The 17,219-nt window shown below is 39.2% G+C and overlaps 1 protein-coding gene across 3 annotated transcripts in view; it reads left to right on the top strand.

Annotated features, from left to right (window-relative positions):
• The window catches only part of LPP (LIM domain containing preferred translocation partner in lipoma), a 698,095-nt gene that overhangs the window by 337,772 nt on the left and 343,104 nt on the right, over positions 1 to 17,219 (top strand). The window contains exon 1 of one of the 3 annotated variants that reach the window (XM_089910694.1): positions 1,351 to 4,797. The exons of the other annotated variants lie outside the window; for them this stretch is intronic. The gene's annotated coding sequence lies outside the window, so the exon portion shown is untranslated. Of the gene's footprint in view, positions 1 to 1,350; positions 4,798 to 17,219 lie in introns of those variants that run through there. 3 annotated transcript variants of the gene reach the window in all.

The following is a 17,219-nucleotide window of genomic DNA, read 5'->3' as shown; positions in this document are numbered from 1 at the left end:
TAGCTCTTGTTACCCTTGGCTCCACTAGACCTGTCAGTGGTGAAAATTCACTTTATTTCTGTAAACACGTGCTGAGCTGCAGGTAGGTAGCATGGGCTGTGGTCTTTTGGGGGAACTGTTAGGAGGTTGAAAGGGAGAAAAATAGGACCGAGTTGTCATCTGTCAGGAGCCTATAATATCCTAAGTTCAACAATGGCAGATATATAGAAGCACAAGGAAAAGAGCGAGATATTCTTTGAAAGGTGGCAACATCTGAGAAGGTTCATCCGAAGATTTGCACGTTCAGCTAAGGGATGGGTGGAACGGTGATGTTGGAAGCAAGAGGGGAGAGAGAGCAGCCTGAGTCACGGGGCAGGAAGGTCCAGGCTGCATTCAGAGAACTGCAAGCAGTGTGATGGCTGCAGACGAGGCCATCGCAAGCTTCAAGTGGACCACATTCCTGGGGGCTTCCTGCTAACAGCCTGTGGACTTGTTTGAATGCCAGATTAAGATTTTGGTCTGTCTTTTATAAATAATGAGGGATAGTTGAAGGTTTTCAAGCAGGGGAAAGCTATGATTCATCCTGAAAAAGGAACATAGGAAATAAGACAAACTCTGAAAAGATGCAAGAGGATGGACCCAGGTCTCAGGGATGTTTTCCAGCAAACTGTAGTTTGATGTTAAGCATGTTTCCAATTCCACCCAAGCAAATACCTCAAGCCCACTTTCTCGGAACAGCAAGGCCACTGACTTTGCCCCTGGACTCATCCATTTCGTGAGTAAATACTTCTATGCCCTCTCCTCCTTTTTAAATAGGAGTTTTGTTTGCTCTTTTTTTTCCCCTCCTGAGTTCTCATACCCTGATGTACACTGGGGAGATTCTGCATAGAGGTTTTTGCTTAATGTAGCCTTCATCCTTTAAGACTGTGTCTACACATGCCTCCCATAAACCACTGCATTTTAATGGATTTATTCAGTAGCCACATTTTTGTTTGAGCAATCTCACTGTGCACACAAATTCATGATCACTGATATTTGCACAGTGCTTTACTGATGGTAAAATAAAGCACTTTCACATCTATTCACACTTCAGTGAAATACAGATATCTCAACTCTGAGATATAGATGGTGTGCTGATTTTGTGGATGAGGAAACTAAGTTAGGACATATGACTACAGTGTGCGCACAGCTGGACCTTGAATTTAGACCTGTGTTTGATTTTTAAGTTCTAGAACCAGATTGAGGATATCCCTCTGAATGTTTTTCTTTTTATGAGAAAGCCATACTCAGGGACACTTATCAGCCACATGAGTAGCAGTGTCCCTTGAGTATGGCTTTCTCATAAAAAGAAAAATATTCAAAGGGTAAAAAAAAATTAGGGCGGAGGGGCAATATAGGAGTGGGGAGTGAAAGGTACAAGCTGTTGGGTATAAGATAGGCTCAAGGATATATTGCACAACACAGGGAATATAGCTAATATTTTGTAATAACTGTAAATGGAAAATTACCTTTAGAAATTGTATAAAAATTTAAAAAATGAATAGTGATAACTCTTAAGTAGAACAGGTTGAGAATTCCACTTTTCAGCTGCCTGTTCCATTCAGAAATTAAAGAGTGTTCCATTCTAACTTCTTTATTATTCTAATTTAGGAAAGCAAGAGTTAATTGGGAGAAGCAGCTCATTCTTCTGAATTATCTTTACTCTGGTGGAACTAAATTAGATGTGTTAGTATTTATTGGTTAACATAATTATATGCTGTGAGAACAATAATCACACACTTAAAATATTAAAAGTATGTGCTAAGAGAAGATGATGTCCGCAGTAGACTGTGTTGTGCTGTAATCAGAACTCTTGAAAAGTCCTAGGAATGTAGACTGTTACTGCCCAATTTTGATGTTTCCCTTTTTGATCCAAAGCAAACTGCAAAACCTGTTGAATCACCTGACTGCTGAAAGTAGGCTAGCAGGTCTGTGATTTCTCATTATTCAAGCATGTGTTGTGTGCTTTTCCCGAACCCACCTCTGAATCACCTTTGCAAGGCTGCTTTGACTCATGGATTGAGCAGAAAAGGATCATATAGGTGGGATGTTTGTACAGTAAGTGGTCCAAAGTTGCTCTATTCACATAACAACTTTGAAAAATATCTGAGCTCTTGAAAATAGATTTTTATGGGGCTTTTTCTTCCTTTTTCGAAAGGGGCAATTTCCACTCTCAGATGTCCCAACTTTATTTCTGTTTGCTTATTTATCCATATTTTTATTTGGGAAATACGGCTTCATTCCACATTTTCATTCATTCAGCTAACATTTATTGAGATCCCACTGTGGATTAGGCATTGGAAATGTAGAGGTTAGTGTGTCAGCATGTTCTTGATCTAGAGTAATCCGTAGTCTTACAGAAGAGACAAATGCATAAACAATTCAGAGGGACACAAAAGAAGGGCTTTGTTGGATGTGCTACTTTAAGTTATTGTGTGACTCACCAGATGTTGAAATTGTTGGGAAATCAAAGATAGGAATATCAACATTATATTTTATACTTTTCTAGGGGAGTGTCAGGGAGGACTGCACAGAGCAGGTAGAATTTGAGTTCCCTTGGCTGCATATGTCATGGGAAAGGCATGGGATTCAAATGAGAGAATAACAGGAATGAGAAAGTCAAGCAATTTGAAAGTGAATGCCTTGTGGGAAGAATAAGGTAGTTCAATTATGATATAGGGTATGTGGAATACAAAGTGAATGGCAGATGAAATCACAGGCACTAATTTAATACCTAAGTAGCCTTGATGCCCAAGGACTCTCTCAGTAAAAGGAGAAATTTGGGGGGGAGGGGCAGGTAGCAACAGTGTTTCTGAAGACAGAGGGTTTGGAGGGTAACACCTTTAGCAAGTTTTACAGAAGATATAAACTGTACATCTGTGCCAGCCACTGCCCAGAGTAATGCAATTAAACTACCTTAGTGTTTAGCAATAAAATTTCTGATCATTTAAAAATGTGTGTATTAGGGAGTGGTTTTAGAAAAACAGGTGTGAGAAGCTTGGAAGTGGTTGTGGGGTGAATTGCAGACTCAGTATGATCTGAGAGTATCACAGCTTAGAGGTCATGTAGCCAAACTCTCACTTTACAGAAGGAAAGTTTTTGTCTAGAGAGGGAAAGAGCATTGCTCAGGGAGGCTCAGTTAGAGGTAGGATGAATGATTTTTTTCTGTTTTGCTTGAACCATGATGTAATGGTTCCCTGTGGATGCTAAGGGCAACCAAGGGACACCTTGGTTCCCTTTAGCATTTCAATTAGTTTATTCCAAAATGTCTCTCTTTTGTGGTACTTTCCTTAAAATACAGCTTGGAAACATAAAGGAGTAGACAGATCAAAAACATAAAGATAAACAGAAAATTTATGATAGTGTAGTGTCTTTGAATTAGTATGTGTCTAGATCCCACCCATCTGGCTTTCTACTGTTAATAAAAGTACAGCTTAGACTCTTGGGAAGAGCCACACGGGGTCACATTGAAATCCTCTTGATTTCTTAGAAGACAAAGGGTAAATCCATGGACTTAACGATTTTCTTTCCCTTCTCTTGACAAAACCAGGCCTAGAGTGCTGGCCTTCGAATTCCTACTACAAAGCTGCCTTTTCTTCCCTGCAGTGAGTTTAGTAGGGTTGGAGCTGGTACCTAGGTGACTTGGAAGAACTTTCAGATATTGTATATTAATTGTAACTGGGGATTTAGTATTTTTGAATCAAATTTCTTTGGAATTGAAATTTCACTATCCTCATTTAGACTAGTATTAAAAAAGTTGGAGAGATTCCAGGGATAAGAATAGGGTTGGACCTAGTTTGATAGTCTAGGCTCCCAAGTTTGCCAATAAGAAGAGCACTATCTTCTCAATTCCCTGTGATCACCTCTCGAAAAGGAGCTCCAACTGTGTGAATTCTCCACATCACCAGTCTTAGCTTCCTTTTCTGTATTTCTAAAATGGGCATGGTAGCTACAGTTTTTCCCCTTTTGCAGAGATACCATATTGTTCTAGAGTTACAAGAAATAAGATGTTGGCTTTGAGCAACAGTCCACTCAGTCCTTCCCATTTTTGTTTTGGGATTGCTAGCTTGTGTCTGGAGCTTACTTTGAAGCTTCAGGTCTTTGAATGTTTGGGGTTTATCCTTTCTGAATGCTGGTTGCGCTATCAATGATCTCTTTATCTTTCTCATTTAAAGCATTTTAAAAGTATTGTAATTTCTTAGTCTATTTGGAAACTGAGTACATACATGCTGCTTGATCACATGGACACATCTCGAATTGAAATTCCAATGCTGCCACACTGAGTCCCTTTCATGGAGCAATAATCCATGAGGCAACCTAAGAAATTATTTCAGGTGTGTCTGTGTTGCATGGAAGGCTTTTTATTTGGAATTCATGTGGCCTGAGGGCTTGCAGGCAGCATAATCAGGGTGGAGTCTTATGGTGCCACGGATCTTCTGTTCTCTTATGCTCCATGTTCTAGCTTGCAAAAGCCGTGAGCAGCTGCAGGGGAGATTAATTAGGAATTAAATTTTTAGTATTCCATATTACTCGTTGCAACCCAAACCTGTAGGCTACTGGGAGATGAAAGCTGCAACATGCTGATACTGTGTGGTAAGATGTAATCGATCCCTGCATACTGGGAGATGAAGGCTGCAACATGCTGATACTGTGTGGTAAGATGTAGACGATCCCTGCAGACTGGGAGATGAAGGCTGCAACATGCTGATACTGTGTGGTAAGATGTAGACTATCCCTGCAGACTGGGAGATGAAGGCTGCAACATGCTGATACTGTGTGGTAAGATGTAGACGATCCCTGCAGACTGGGACTTTGCTGCTGCTTTTTTGGCTTCTTGGGAATGGAGATAGGAACTGGGTATTATACTGTTGAAAAAGAGAAAAGGTGTGGATAGTGTCATTTTCTCTTCCCATATTCAACTGGGACAAAATGAGGTGCATACTGTGATTTGCTTAAGAAAGAAAAACAGATTTGTCTATGTGTGTGTACTGTCTGCTTACTAATAGTTTTCTCTGAGAGCTAGGGTCAAAGTCGAAATATAGTAGAAACCTCATATATGATACCAAATGGAGTCCAATAAAATAAGAGAGGCAAAAATACCATTTTAAAAGAACAGGGGATCTAATTCTTTGCGGTGCCCATATTTAGAAGATCTGGGTTATTTTGAATTAGTCTCTACCTGCCAGGAAGCCTCAACATTAAGTAACAATGAGGTCGAGGTGGTGGAGCCCTTAGCTGACTCAGAGTTGCATGCCGTGAGTTTGATGACGGGCAATTGATTTTTAGATTGTATATAATTGCATCTAATAACATGTATACCTCCTTCTCCTCTTTAAGAGGGTGATGTTTGTGTTTGTGTCTTATGTGACAAGCATAATAAAGTTAACATTTAATCTTGTTTTGAGCACCATGAAAATGTAACATTTTCAGAGTGGAACTTTAGGTTAAGGCCTACCTTGAATTGAACCTCTACAAAACTTTTGCCCCAAAATGCCCATTTTACTTGTCCCAATGTAAGGGTGTGCTCTGAGTCTGTGGTGTAGGTTAGCTCCCAGCAATGAAATAGGAGGAAGGTAAGCAAGGCAGCTGCTGCCGAGAGTACCCAGGAGAAGCCAGCTCTGCTGGAGCCTAGGGCAGGGAGGGGGGGAGTCTTCTATGGTACCCTGGCCATGGTCCCTGGGGTAACCTTTAGCTGTGATATGTTTGCAAGACCTTGGCTCAGAGATGATTGTGTTTCATTACACTTAGTCACTCCATCCAGGCATTGGTTTCAAAAGAAACTCACAAAGATGCCTGTTGAGCTTCTCCATTTTACAACAGCATCTTAGTGGAAATAATTAGCCTTATGTCCATGCAGACGCACACATCACATTTGCAGAATTAAAGAGCTTTCTTGTTAGGACTGGTTTTCTTATTTCTGTCGTCCTCTCCCACTGTTTAAATATCTATTTTGGTAGCAGCCTTGGTCTCAAACCCCATGGTTCCCTTTATTCCCTTCTTCTTCTTTTTTTTTTTTTTTTTTAATTTAAAAGCAAATAAACAACAAAATAGAAATCCGGCTGTATTTTTTACTCGAGATGATTAGATTTTACCATGGCAAGTACATGAGAATATTGTGTTTTAAGAGCAAAAGCTGAATCTCAGATAAGATATTGTCACTGTTTTGTGCATTTTGCCATCCATTTCCTTTATATGCCAAACTAAAGTATAATGATGATGACGATGGCCTCTTTGGACAGAAGGTTGGAGGTGCTTAATAACCAATCCTACATATCACCATTTGTCATGGTGAGTAACTGGTCTGTCCTCTCCACAAAATACCACATTGGAGTATAACTGCTAAGTTTCCTTTCACAGTGTGCAAGAATTACCAGGAAAGTTATACATCGCCTTTCAGTGAATATATCATCTACAAATATGAAAGTTTAATTTGTTATGTTTCATAGTTTGAACATACATATTCCCAGCTTACATAAAACTACAGACGGGAATTTTATTGAAATAAAAGGTACAAATTGGGCACTTACTGCTGTTGAGCCAGTAAGTATAATTTTCATCTGTAAGTACAGACAGGGCCACTTGTGAATTTTAGAATTTGCCTCTCTGTGAATTTGACCTCTCTGAGGTCCCGGGCCCTCACCCAAACATGCACCTGATCTGTGCTGTCATATTGGGGTTCAAGACCACAGAATAGAACTGGATTATGTTTTGTTGTTCTAAATCACAAATTACTCAAATATAAAGTAAAAATTTAATAATTGTACCTCACAGAGTATACCTTACAGAGACAGTATAAAAGTGCGTAATGCCTTAAGCTTGAACAGTAAAAATATAATTGTGTTAAATACCAGAGTATGAAGTCCTTGAGGCAAGATTATCTTTTCGTTTCCTGGCAAACAAGAGACATACAAATTCATATGTGCTGAATAAATAAGTAAATATTGTCATCAAATCCAATAATGATGTAAAGATTCACACCCTAGAAATCTGCTAGAGAACCCACTCCGGAATTGATATCGAGTTAGTATATGACATAGTTATAACTGCTTTCTGATTTTTCCATAATTAACAGGTATTTACACCAATAAAAAAATAGTACAGCTGAGGCAAATGAGTTTTATAAGGACAACTTAATGGTAGCTGCTGAATCAGCTAAAATTTCTACCTTTACCCCTGCACTGCCTTATATCACTTGAAGGCAATGCACTTGGTTGAAAAGATGATATTATTTGGGGTTAAAATTCAATACTGTAACTATTCTCTTATTATTGGGTTGATATAAAAATAAATATCAAGTTCTTTTCTGCATCCTCTAAGGAACTGCTGAAAAGAGAAGACCTTCATGTTACTCAGTGTTGCCTAAAACAAAGATCAACACAATCAATGCTTTGAATTCAATGATAGGAGACAAAAAGTTACCTGACTGATGAGCTGATATATGCTTCCTTTTTCTCAGAAAAAAAGCAAAAGTCTGCAGAATTATCATACGACTTTTGCTTGAGACCCTATGGTTCATCTCCTTCCTTACCACATTATTTCTGATACCTCCTGACACGATATTTGAAATGATATAAGTGTATGCCAATTATAAGCTCTTTCACAACTAATTAATTGCCTTAACCTAACTTGTGCTTTTTAAATGGAAATAAACTTTCTATCTATATGTCCCTGTGAAAATCCTTAAAAATATGTAAACTTCATACTTATTTTAAAGAGATAATTTAATTCTAAATGGATTCTTTGCTTATATTGATGGTAAACAGTGGATCCATTAAAGTAACATATTCTGCTTGTGTAAGTAAAGTAAAAGAATTAAAGTGGGCTAAAGAGATAGAATATTTATTTGTTCCTTTTAAGAAATGTGGTGTTTCAGAAAGCTTGAAGTACTGGTAGTGAGACATGTAAGCCTGTTAACCGAATCATTTGTAAATTGTCTTGAACTGTTTTGAATTCCATCTTGATATTGTACTACTTATATGAAAATACTGGAAATTGTTATTTCTCAGGTACTGCTAGAGGTGTAGTAAGGAGTCCCCTTGGCTCTCTCTGCCACCCAGCCTACACAGAGTGCTGTTTTATTTCCTAAATGGCCGATGTTGGATTGATCCTTACCAAGGCAGTCAAAGCCAGGGAACAGATTTTACAAATAGCATCCTGGATGACATAATACTCTATGTAATCCTAATTGTAGGGCACCTTTTCTCATCAGCCAGCCTAGCATAGCTAAAAATTATGTTGCTTTACTTCGTTTATAGGGAAGTCTACTTGTAGATGAGACCTCACAACCAGCGCATGGAGAAACAAAAGAGGGGGGTTCAGGGTGGTGTGCTGGCAGCTGTGTTAGAACAAGTTTCCTGGAGTACCTTCTGAAGGAAAGGTGTGAATGGAGGTGCATCATTCAGCCACCACCTCTCCACTACACTGCATCATATCAATGGAAAAAAGAGAAAGAAACTATAAAATTTATGACCAAAAATGTGAAAATTCCCTGGTGGTCCAGTGGTTAGGACCCTTTGCTTCCACTGCAGGGAGGCACAGGTTCGATCCCTGGTTGGGGAACTAAGATCCCACATGCTGTGAGGGGGCCAATAAATAAATAAATATCCATTCTGAAAAAAAAGAAAAGAAAATCTTCATGGAAACCTGCTGCTGTCTCTGCCTCAAGTTGCTTAGTGGGTGCGTCTGCCCTTAATTTATTAAAAAAAAAAAAAAAGCAAAAACCAAGAAACAAAAATGTGAGGAAAAGACAGAAATGTAGCTTGAAAACTGAGACTAGTAAAGGGTGGCTTTTTGAAAAGGGAAATGCGATTTGAGAAGGTGGCCATTGTGTATGTTTTACTAAGAGCTCTCTTATTCATTGATTGGTTTGTTCACTCATTTATTTAGTTTTTTCTTTTGTTCACTGATTATAACTGAACATAAAAGCTCTGTTGAACTGTTGAGTGATATTAAAGAAGACCCAAATAGGTGGAAAGGTATTCGGGTTCTTTGCTTGGAAGATACAATATGGTTAAGGTGGCATGATCCCCAAATTGATCTGCAGATTTAATTCCTGTCAGAATTTTCCAGTTTTCTTCTTTGTAGAGGTTGGCAGGTGAAGTATAAAATTCATATGGAAATTCAAAGGACCCAGAATAGCCAAAACAATTTTGAAGAAAAAAAATGAAGAGGTTTACCCCATTTCAAAACTTAATACAAAGCTACAGGAATCAAGCAGTGTGGTACTGGCATAAAGTATACATATAAGATGATGGAATGGAATTGAGAGTCCAGAAATACACCATTACATTTATAGCAATTGATTTTTGACAGGGATACCAAGATATTCAATGGGGAAAGAATAGTTTTTCCAACAAATAACGCTGGGACAACTGGATATCCACATGTGAAAGAATGAAGTTGGACACCTCCCTCATATCATATACAAAAATTAACTTAAGGTGGATCAAAGACATAAATATCAGGAGTAAAGCTATAAAACTCTTAGAGGAAAACATAGGAGCAATCTTCATGACCTTGGATTAGTCAGTGATACCAAAAGTACAAACGGCTAAAAAATTTTTGATAAATTAGACTTTTTCAAAATTAAACACTTTTGTGCTTCAAATGACACCATCAAGGAAGTGAATAAACAACCCATGGAGTGGGAGAATTCATTTGCAAGTAACATATTTGATAAGAGATTTGTATCTAGAATATATTAAGACTCGTAACAACTCACTAAGAAGACAAATAATCCAATTAAAAAATGGACAGAGGATCTTAATAGGCATTTCTCCAAAGATATACAAGAAGCTAATATGCATAGGAAAAGATGCTTGACATTATTAGTCATCCAGGAAATAATCAAATCAAAACTACAATGAGATACCACTTTACCCACACTAAGATGGTTATAATACAAAAGACAGACAGTAACACATGTTGGCAATAATGTAGTGAAATTGGAATTGTCATGCGTTGCTGGTTGATTGTAAAATGGTACAGCCACTTTAGAAAAAGTCTAGCAGTTCCTCAAAAGATTAGACATAGAGTTATCATATGATCAAGCAACTGTATTCCTAATTATATACCCAAAAGGATTAAAACATATCCACACAAAAACCTGTCAATGAATGTGCATAGCAGCGTTATTCATAATAGCCAGAAAGTGGAAACAACCTAAACATCCATCATTTGAAGAATTAATAAACAAAATGTAGTATGTCCATAAAATTGAATGTTATTTAATCATAAATTAAATACTGATACATGCTATAACATATATGAATCTTGAAAATTATGCTGTATGAAAGAAGCCAGACACAAAAAACTTCATGTAGCATGATTCTATTTATACGAATAGGCTAATATATATATATATATAGAAAGATTGGTGGCCACCAGTGACTGAGGAGTGGGGAGAATAGGGAGTGACTACCAGTGGGGACAATAGTTATTTTGGGAATGATCAAAATAGTCTGGAATTAGATAGTGATATAAATATATTAAGGAACACTGTACATTTTTGAAGAGTGGATTTAGTGGTATGTAAATTATATCTCACTTAAAAGTTTAACAAATAAAGCTCTATATCGAGCAGTGTGCCTGGAATACATAGATAAAATTGTGCATGGCCTCCGCCTTAAAGAAGCTCACAGTCTATTGGGAGAATACAAACCTGACAATTACAGCACAGAGTATACATCCTAAGAAAGAAGCACATATAGAATGCTTCTGGAAGAGGAAGCGGTAGAGCTCAGCCTGGATGTTGTGGAAGCTGTCTGTGCTTTCCATCCTTACTTGGATAGGAATCTCTGCAGATAGGAACAGACTTCTATGCAGCTCCAGAGAGCAGAGCAAAGCTTAACATTTAGAGGCCAAGAAAGGGAATCGGCAATACAGTATAAGGACAGTACCTTTCTACCAATAAAGACAGTTGAAGTTCAATGCAGGCTGCCTCAGAAAATGGCAAGTTTGCCTTCATTGGACCTGGTTGAAATGATACTCTGGCATTTACCAAGTGAGTTATTTAAACTCTCTAAAACCTCGGTTATTAACCTGAGTTAATAATACATCTCAGAGTTTACATGAGGACCACGTGAAATAATGGGTGTGTGTATAATGTGTGGATACGCTATCTAGCACTTCATGACACTGTTATTACTGTTGCTCTCACCGCCATCATCATTATCAAATGAAGTTTGGCAATGACGCTGGGAAAAGAATTCAGGCAACAGATGGGAGAATTGATTTGAATGATGCTAAGATTTTGTGGTACTCTCATTCTTGGTCACAGGGTTTGGAGTTTTCTGTTCCCTGATATAAAACTTGGAAGGAAAGACAGACCTTGGTCCTATTCCAGGCCCCCAAATTGACTGTTTCTGTGTCTAAGACAAACTACTCAGCCTCAATAATGGTTTTGTGCTGTTTGCTATAATAGCTAGTATAGATGTGTGATTTTTTTAAGCACTGTTACTGACAGGAACCTTCAATGACCTTGGAAGATGGTCTTTACGAATATCAATAGAACTCGGATGAACACTGAGAAGGGCTATAGGTGAACCAGTGTGAGGGTGAAGCAGAAAGAGACTACTTCCTCAGCCTTGCAAAAACATGTCATCTCTTAAAAACAAGCTGGACAACTTGGTTAGACCTCTGGAAACAACTATTTAAGATGTTTTACAAGGTCCAGAATTTCCATGACTGGCCAAAGATATCACTACCTCTCTTTGGGTCTGTTTCAATATCCGTAAACTGGACTTGAGGAATGAGATGATCTCTCATGGTGTTTTTAGCTTTGAGTTGGTATGGCTTTTGCCCTGTATAAAAGAAAAAAACATGTATATATTGATTGTTCTTTCTGTCCTTTTATTATTTCACTATAGAAGATTTTTCTGTACGACTGGTTTGAAGTCTCTGGGAGTCATTATGTGCAACCAGAGGAAAGTGTCTGCAAATTGAAGGGCCAAGTTCATGTTTTCCAAGATAATGTGAACCCAGATTCATGGTGTTCAGGATGATTTGGAACCAGCCTCATAGAATTTAAGATTATTGAAAATGCTGTATATTGTAATGATTAAAATCATAGATTCTTGGACCAGACTGCCTTGAGTTTAAATCCCAGCTCTACCATTTTCTGTGTGACCTGGGATCAGTCAGTTAAGCTTTTTGTACCTCACTTTTTTCATCTCTGTAATGAAGATAGCTATAGTATCCACCTCATAGGACTGTAATGAGATAAATGAGTTACCATGGGTAAAGCACTTAAAACGGTGTTTGGTATACAGTTAGCACCATTTGCAGTAGCAGATCTTATTATTGGGAATTAAATGCTAATGCCTATTTTAAAATTGTCCAAGTTGTCGCTTTTATGTAAAAAAAAGATTGATTTATAAATTTGGTCTGTAATCACGATACAACTCTGAACACATTATCTATCTTATATATAGCGGAAATCGTTCTTACAATATGCCAAAGAGTGTGGGTCTAGCTGTTCCTCAGCTTCTGTCCAGTTCTTTTGGTTATTTTAGTGGCTTCTAATGCATGGATTCTAAAGCCAATGCTAGAGCAAATAACCTTTCATCTGACATATGCATGAATCACCAACATCTATTTCTGTGGATTATAGGGTAATCCCTCTGATAACCAAATAAGGTTCACTTTAAAAACAAAAATCATGGGCTTCCCTGGTGGCGCAGTGGTTGAGAGTCCGCCTGCCGATGCAGGGGACACGGGTTCGTGCCCCGGTCTGGGAAGATCCCACATGCCGCGGAGCGGCTGGGCCCATGAGCCATGGCCGCTGAGCCTGCGCGTCCGGAGCCTGTACTCCGCAACGGGAGAGGCCACAACAGTGAGAGGCCCATGTACCGCAAAAAACAACAAAAATCATGATTCATAGATTATGATCTTGTCACAATTTAATGAGCCTAACATTGGACCATTGGTATAGTTTATTCTCATTGTGTATCACCTGCACAGAGACTAAAGCGCGGACAGCTGTGGTCAAGTTACTCTTCTTCTGGATGCCCTGGCAGGTTTGTCGAGAAGAGTGCTGGCCTCCGCTCTCTGAATTTCTGTTGCAGTAGATCTGCAGTGATTCTCAAGAGTTCGTATTTCTAAGAAGTTCCCAGATGGTGCTGATATTGGGACCATACTTTGAGAACCCTTTAAAGCAAACATTGATTTGTCAGTCAAATGTTTTATAAGCGGCATCCTTTCCCTCCTTTGTCTCACCTCTACAGCTGTACTCTCCGAAGGCTCGCTCTAGTGTCAGTAGTGGACACTAGCCTAATGTCTTCATTTTCTGGAGGAGGAAACCCAAACTCAGAAGTATTTCCCCCTGGTTACACAGTAAATTGACAGAATCTGGAAGATTTTTGTTTTTAATTGAGAATGATTTGCATCTCTAATTCTTAGACTAAGCATTTAGATTTAGAAAACTAGCATTCCAATTCCAGCTCTGCCATGTTAGGAAGTATGAATTTTAGTTGCTTTATCTCTCTGAACCTCATTTTCTTCATCCACGATATGAATACCTCCTCTGCTTACCATATATGGTTTTGTGAGAAGTAAATGACATGCTGTGCATTAAAGTGCTTTGTAAATTATGAAGTGCTATACAAATATTTTTCAAACTCATTCCAGTTTTCAGATGCAATATCATGTTAAACATAATATATTTTATGATAGGCACATCATTCTCTCACTCATCTAGGGTAAATATTGACGTTTGTAACAGATTTTGGGAGGAAGTAGTACATTATAAACCTGTCACCTTTTGCATAGAATTTTTTTCATTTCCTTCCAACATTGATTTCTCTCCTAGTCTGCTTTTAAAACTAAGCAATTAGAAATTGTCATTTAGCTATTTATGCATCTGAATACTTACATATATGTGAGATGTTGTCATACACATATGCATGTACTATGAATTTTTCTCCTAGTATCCTTTTATGTAAGATACCTGCAAGTCACATTTATTAAGAATGAAATATGTGAATTGCTATTTTGCTTGAAATGAATCTTTTTTTTTTTTGCATTTGCGTTGGAAACAGAACTGAATTGAGCTAACAGAAATGGATTCTGCTCCCAGTTCTGCAATTAACAGGTTGTGTAAAGTCAGTCAATTCCTCTGTCTAAGGCTCAGGTCCCCATTTGTAAATGAGGCCAGATCTTACTCATTCCTTCCACTCATAGTGTCTATGGTATTAGAGTTATAAGGCAGCTTTTAAATGATATTTATCACCTTCTTGAGAAACTCTGAACAGAGTGTCCACATTGACCTGGATCTATTCTAATAGTATATTTTCCTTTTCATGCCTCAGGCCTAACTGCTGTTTGCATTTCATATGATGCAATATAACTCCACCATCCCTTTCCTTCAGGGTCTGACTGGGTTTCCTAGGGCTGTGATTCTGTTGGTATGATTGAAAATGTAACAAGACTGTGTCTTGTTTTGGATCCCCTGAGATAGAGATGCTGGGTGGTGTGGGTGGAGAAAAGGCTTTCATGTTTTTAGTGAGTTTTTCCCTTCAGTGACATTCGGAGGATCTCCCTTATTATTAATGCATAGTAAAAAGTATTAGTTCCCTATTGCTGTGCAACAGATTGCTTAAAACTCTAGCAGCTTAAAAACAGCACACACTCTCACATTACTTTTGTGGGCCAGGAATCTGGACACAGCTTAGTTGGACCATCAGTTCACAGTCTCTCCCAAGTCCGCAATAAGTGTATTGGCCCCAGAGTCTACAGTCTCATCTGAAGGCTCGATTGGGGAATGATCTGCTTCCAAGCCCAGCTGGTTGTTGTCAATGGTTCAGTTTCTCCTGGGCTGTTGAACTGAGAGAGCCTTAGTTTCTAGCTGGCTGTTGGCTGGGGACTGCTCTCAGCTCCTGGTCGTGTGCAGCTCTCCAACATGGCAGCTCATTACATCAAAGCATGGAATCTGAGATGGCAAAAGGTAGAGGCTGCCCACCAGATATAAGTCGTAATCATGTGAAACCTAATTGTGAAAGTGATATCCCATCACATGTACCACATTCTGTTGGTTAGAAGTAAGTGACTGGGATCAGACCACACTCAGAGTGAGGAGATTATGCAAGGCTGTGAACACCAGGAGGCAGGGATCACTAGGGGCCATCCTAGAAACCTGCCTACCATAGGAGAGGGTGAAGTAAGACTTCTTGTGCACAGGGATTTAACACAAACGTGAATTTGCTTGTGGAATCTGGTGGATGTGTGAGTCAACGACAGAGGAGGCAGGTAGGATATCAAGAGAAGAATCCAATCTGGAAGGAATAAGAGGTAATGAAAGGCTCTAACAGGTGTAGGAGGATTTCTACTCTCTGAGAATATTCGAGCTGTGTGGGGTTTTAGAGGTCTTTTGATCTAAACACTTCATTTTCTCAAGGACTCCAAAGCTCATAGAGGGCCTTGCTCAGGCCACAGGGGTTGTAACTGAGCCAATAGTTGGATCAAGTCTTCAAACCTCTTTGTCCAGATTGTCAGCATGATATAATGCAAACAGCTCTGGATTTGGGGTAAAAAGATGTGGCTTCATGATTTTTCATTTGCCTCTGAGTAGCTGTGTGACCTTGATTGATTTACTTTCTTAAGATACGGTTACTCAGTTGGTAACATGGAGCTATCATTTGTCATGTATACTTATTTATGTGTGATGAACACATTGACTATTGTTTGTGAAAATTCCTTATGACCTATAACAGCCTTTTAGAAAAAACTATGTTTTTGTTGAAACAAATGATGTGCATAAAACAAACACCCCCTTTTCCCAGAAACGGTGAATATCAGTTCATAAAAATACAGATACTTTTATCTATTTCTAGATCTGCATCAGCCATCTATTGGTACATGATAAACTACCCCAAACATAGTATTGTTTATTTTGCTCACAAATCTATAATTTTGGTACTGCTCCATGAGGATTGTTTATCTCTGTTCTGTGAAATATGGCTGGGTGGCTTGACTTGGGGGTGGAACATTCACTTTCAAGATATGTGACTATTGGTTGGCAGGCTGGTGCTGGGAGCTTGGCTAGAGCTGTGCATCAGGGATCATGGTTTCTCCCCATGTGGATACCTCCACACACTACTTGGGCTTCCTTATAACATGGTGGTTGAGTTGCGAGAGTGAATATCCCAAGAGAACAAGGTGGAAGTGCATGCATTTTTATGACCTAGTTTTAGAAGTCACGTATAGTGTCACCTCCACTGTACACTGTTGGTTAAGATAGATAGTCACAAAGACTCACTAGGTTCAAGGGCAAGGGACATAGACTCCACCTTTTTTTTTCTTTTTCCCCCTGTACGTGGGCCTCTCACTGTTGTGGCCTCTCCCGTTGCGGCGCACAGGCTCCGGACGCGCAGGCTCAGCAGCCATGGCTCACAGGCCCAGCCGCTCCGCGGCCTGTGGGATCTTCCCGGACCGGGGCACAAACCCGTGTCCCCTGCATCGGCAGGCGGACTCTCAACCACTGCGCCACCAGGGAAGCCCCTGGAGCCCATACTTTTAACCACACTACCTGAACACTTCTGTGTTTTTATCTATATCTCAGATCCTTCTCCATACCATGCTCTTGCCCACACCTTTTCCATCCCCATCTCCCTCTATCTACCTTAAAAAGAGTGGATAGTTGGAGAAGGAGTATTAATAGGGAGGAATCACATGCAGGAGCAGTACTGCCTTTGAAGTGATGGGTCTAAGCCTGTCACCAGGTGCTCCAGGGACCAAAGCTAGGAGGCCCCAAGAAAAGAAACAACATGCCGTTGGTTCCATCCAGAGATTGCAGCGGTCATGAGGATTTTGCCTTTAATTTATAAAGACATATGGGAGTCTGGGGCGAGCCAGGGAGAGCAGCTGAGTAAGAAGAGACAGATGAGAAGAGAAAATGGACAACAGGGGACAATATTGGAAAACTAAAGAAATTGAGGGGCATCTATCCTTGTCCCACCAAAGCTCAGCTACTTGGTATTCTGCCTGGTGACCTATCCAGCAAACTAAATCCTATATTGGAATTGGTTTCTATGTTGGAAGTTTTATTAAAGTCTAGCCCCAAATTGAGAAAATTATAGCTAATTATGTATTAATTTGTATCAGTTTTTAAAACTTATTTATTCATCAAATCGTATCACTTCTTTATTCAACCAACAACTGTTAAGCCCATGCTGAGTACAGGATGCTGCAGTTTAAAATCAAGGGGA

Source organism: Delphinapterus leucas, chromosome 4, assembly GCF_059928025.1.
Source record: "Delphinapterus leucas isolate spDelLeu-1000000601 "Yukka" chromosome 4, BTC_Dleu_Yukka2, whole genome shotgun sequence".
Lineage (NCBI taxonomy): Eukaryota > Metazoa > Chordata > Mammalia > Artiodactyla > Monodontidae > Delphinapterus > Delphinapterus leucas.
The sequence above is the reverse complement of the archived record's forward strand: the minus strand, read 5'-3'. Positions and strand labels throughout refer to the sequence as shown.